A 5,547-nucleotide genomic window follows, 5' to 3' on the forward strand; every position below is an offset into this window, starting at 1 on the left:
AACGGAAACTTATTGAAATTTAATTGCAAACTGGATGTTTTCACACTTAATGCAGCAACCCCTATGAATTTTAATTAATTAACGTTACAATCTTAGTGACAAGAACAATGATTAATTCTGGCCAAAAATGTAGATTCTACACGGCTGGTATTTTAATGAATTAAAACAAATTATATATGGAATGCAGTGAAAAGTACAGAAATAATCCACACATATTTCCATCATATTAAATCTCATCAGCGAATTCTAGGCAACGAGGGATTCGCTTCTTTTTCCTTCGATCAACTAGAGCATATTTTTCAGGAATCATAAAAACCACTGTCTTAAAGGAATGATAAATACGTATATAGATATACTAAAATAGACATAATTTCAAGAAAAATGCTAATGTGGATTATCAAATATCATTTACTAAGAAATGGAAATATAATGTCCAATGATTCGCATATAAAACCAAGGTATTTTCAAGTAAAGTTAGCATTTAGGAAAATTAAATATATAATTCTGTTAATCAACCTCAGTATCCTAATATCCTCTTTGAGTTTAGGAAACAGCGCGAAATTATTTAGAACCATGAACATATATGTTGTAAATTCTGTGAATTAAATTTTTTGTTATCTGAATTCAGATCAAGATAAAACAAATCAAAAAGTAAACAAATTAATTATGTAAATAAAATATCTATCACTTGGGAATAACATCCGGTATGTAAACAGATAAAATTGAAACGTTTATTAACCAGTATATGTTCTGTAATCCTAGAAGAATTTTAACATGTATGCTGAGAAATAGATAGATTGTAAGTGTATATAAATATAAATTCCAGTTTAATTAATCCATATAGCACTGTACATCATCTGTAGATAACCTCCAGCTTTGGCTTCTCTCTGAAAGATAATGAAGATATTTACATCATAGATATGTGTATCTCTCGTTAGAAAGCCAATGTGGGATTGGATTATCAAGAAGAAAATCATTTCTTGTTTACGATATTATTTTATGGTTAAAACAAAAATATGTAAATTCTTTTCATGTAGCGATAAGTAAACTAGACTCTGCAAATGTTCGCGAGTATATTGTCATGTCAGTTTTACACTTTTGTACTAACACTTTCAATAATGTAAAATATGACCTATATAGTGATGATGGAAATATATATATATATATATATATATATATATATATATATATATATATATATGAAATAAGAATGATCCACAATTAGCTAGATTCAGAAATAATATCATTTTGTATTATGTAAGTTGAAGCCTAACATTCCAGACTGGGACAACTTACTCATAATCAATATTATACATATAACATTAAATTTTAAAACATTAAATTTTAAAAAACAGATAAATGTTACTAGACATAAATAGAGTCTCAATGCAATGATACAAATACACAAATACACACACACACTCTCTCTTTCACACGCACACACACACACACACACACACAAACACACGCTCTCTCTCTCTCTCTCTCAGACACACACTCACACACACACACAAACGCACGCACACAAACGCGCACACACACACACACACACACACACACACACACACACACACACACACACACACACACACACACACACATATATATATATCCACACACGCACACACTATTACTAATACTTACTTGCGCACAACTATTTTGGAATGGAGATTCAATCTTTGACTGCACCTGTTTCACTGGTTTTAGCTCCTTTATTGAATTCCCAGCCTGAAATTCATACAAATCTTGCTCTAACCGTGGACTTGATCTTGCCGAGGCAAGCCATCACCACTTTTGTGCTATTCCACAATTGAGAAGGTATAGATTTGCATTAAACACTAGCGTAATTTTATATAAATCTTACATGCCGTGCAGAAAACAGTTGTTATTTTACTTCCATGGTTATGTTCTTGATATTTAGGAAATTATAATAGCTGCAAACATTGTGCAAGTATCCATGAGAATAAATATCATTTGAACATGAGTTTTGTAAGTAATTATCTGCCATATGCTGCCATGAAAAATTGTTGCAAATATTTCAAAAGAAAAGTGTTTATATATTTGGCATATAATTCAATTATATGTATTCAGGATAACAAACAGAGCTACTCAATATTTTGTTTGATTTGCTAGTTCGATAGAAAGATTTTTCACAATAATAATAAAATCAAACAAAAGACAGTTATGAAATGTTTACTATCGACAAGAACTGAACTTGTAATACCATCGTATTGTATTCTGCTTCTACACGCGACAAATGATACAGCAATAAAGCTAACATTGTGTCATGTATATATATATATATATATATATATATATATATATATATATATATATATATATATATATATATATATATATATATATATATATATTGCCATTTGCTATGGAATTTGGAATATTCGTACGTAGAGAACTATTTAATTGTATGAAAGAAATAAAAGCTAAGGAAGTGTTCATAATTGCATATATGTATGTATGTATATATATATATATATATATATATATATATATATATATATATATATATATATATATATATATATATATATATATATATATATAGATATATACATACATATATGCATACATACATACATATATATATATATACGTATATATAATATATATATATTCATACGCACACATGTACATACATTTATACATCCGTGCATATTACATTCATAAGGATACATTCCTATGAATAATGATATAAATGGTGACAGAAGTGTATCCACAAATAATACATGGGAATATTATTATAAATGACGATTCACCGTTTATTCTCATCAAGATCAATTTGTTTTGTTCATGTGACTGGAAATGTAGGATGCTGAAAGAGCAATCTGCCTTTGCTCACAGGGACATAAAACTATTCTCATCAGCCAAATTCGATCTGTGAAACTGATAAAAATTATTATCTACTCATTTTGTACTGTTGAAGTATGCCATTATAAGAAAAGTCTTATTCGAATATTTGACCTCTATGTAATCGTGCTCCTTTCTACAGCTATGCTCTGACTGATTTATTACCAACTAATTGCACATATGATGTGACATTATAGAACAAGCTGTTGCACTTATGCTATAAAACTGACTTATTCTGTATGCTCTTGTCCTTCAGCTTATGTTATCGAGTAGAGATTTTTACATTACGAAGCAAATTGGTAGGTTACTAAACCGAATGATTGCAAATAAGTTTAGCAAATCTATTATCATTGTTGCCAATAACATGATAAGTTTCACTGCTATTTCCATGAAATCATATAACCAATCACTAAATGTGCTACATTACTGGAGACACTAACAACTTGGTCAAATACTCTCATACAAAATCAACCGATATAGACATAATGTGCTATACAGAGATTTACACTGATTTACAGTGAGAGAAATATTGTTGAAGTGTTTAAGAACTGCAAATGTTTCAAACAATATAACGGGAATTGATTGTTCTCGGGAAGTTATGGACCTCCAAGACTGATATTTCCCGCATACATTACATAATGTATATATATATATATGTATATATATATATATATATATATATATATATATATATATATACACAAACGCACTCACACACACGCAGGCACACTTACATATAAGCATACATACATATGTACGAACATGTATATATGCAAATAAGTATGTATATATATGTGTATATATATATGCATATGTATGTGTATATGTATATATATATATATATATATATATATATATATATATATATATATATATATATATATATGTATATATATATATATATATATATATATATATATATATATATATATATATATATATATATATATATATATATATATATATATATATATATATATATATATATATATATATATACATACATACATACACACACGCATACACAGAAACACACAAACATATAGGTGTGTGTGTCTGTAGAGTATAGGCATAAACAGGCAAACAACAGGTCAGATTATAACATCTATATATTTAAACACAGACCCAACATGAGGGTGGAATTGAATACCGCAAGAGTTCAAATCAAAAGATGTTGAAAAAAAGATCATTTGAGGGATGTTCACAACGTTTGGATTATGCTAGTTGGTTGCAGAACAGTTATACGGTAAGTCCAAATTGGCGGTTGTTAGGTAAATATAGTCATTGGGTGAGAAGAAAGGAGAAAGAAAAGAAGACTACACGCCTTCTTTCATCGACATTTGATATAAACTACTCTAACATGCAATTGTAACCCAATATTTTGGCAATGTTTAAGTTTATAAATGTCATAATCGAACCTAACACAAGTTGTTTGACTGTTTATCCATTTATGTTATTATACATTTACCTTCTTGATTGAAACTCTTCCCATAGTCAATCTTTACTGGATAGCTATAACATGCCTGCTTTTTTAGCAGTAGCACAAGACTGGACACTGTATTGTATGCAATGATTGATATATATATATATATATATATATATATATATATATATATATATATATATATATATATGTGTGTGTGTGTGTGTGTGTGTGTGTGTGTGAGAGAGAGAGTTTGTATGTGTGTGTGTATTTGTACACACACATATATATATGTCTCATGAAACATGTATGTATATATATATATAATAATAATATATGGTATATGGTACATATATTATGATAATATATTGTACACTAATAATCATAAGCAATAACATATATGTATATACATATATATATACGTATATGGTTAAGAATATAGTTAAGAATATTAGCAGAAGAATTTCTAGCTTCTACGATATAAACACATTTAATAATGCTGCCCCAATATATAACAAAGCTCTATAGTCATATATATATATATATATATATATATATATATATATATATATATATATATATATATATATATATATATCCATCTATCTATCAATGTATATATATGAATATGAATATATATATGGCAGTCTGTCAGCTACGACGGCGAGGGTTTCAGTTGATCCGATTAACAGAACAGCCTGCTCGCGAAATTAACGTGCATGTGTCTGAGCACTCCACAGACACGTGCACCCATACCTTAGTTCTGATGGAGATCCAACTTGACACCGAGTGTGACAAGTTTGGACCTTTGAAATACAGGCACTACTCACTTTTGCCAGCTAAGTGGAGTGGAGAAACGTGAAAGAAAGTGTCTTGCTCAAGGACGCAACGCATCCCCAGAAATCGAACTCACAACTTTATGATCGTGAGCCGAATATCCTAACCACCAAGCTGTGCGCCTTCACTATATATGCATATATATATATATATATATATATATATATATATATATATATATGGGCACTCACGATCGGAAGATTGTGGTTTCAGTTTACTAGGCCGGGTGATGCGTTGTGTTCTTGAGCAAAACTCATTCTATTGGCTCTGTTGCCGAACCGCTACGTTACAGGGACACCAACACAGGGTTATGGGGAAAAACGCATACAAAAATACACAAAATGTGAGAATAAAAATAAAAATATATGTTGGATATTACAATTTCAGTACCATTCCCTGGATAATGGAACTGCAATTGT

Source organism: Octopus bimaculoides, chromosome 5, assembly GCF_046866305.1.
Source record: "Octopus bimaculoides isolate indiv1 chromosome 5, ASM4686630v1, whole genome shotgun sequence".
In the NCBI taxonomy this organism is placed as follows: domain Eukaryota; kingdom Metazoa; phylum Mollusca; class Cephalopoda; order Octopoda; family Octopodidae; genus Octopus; species Octopus bimaculoides.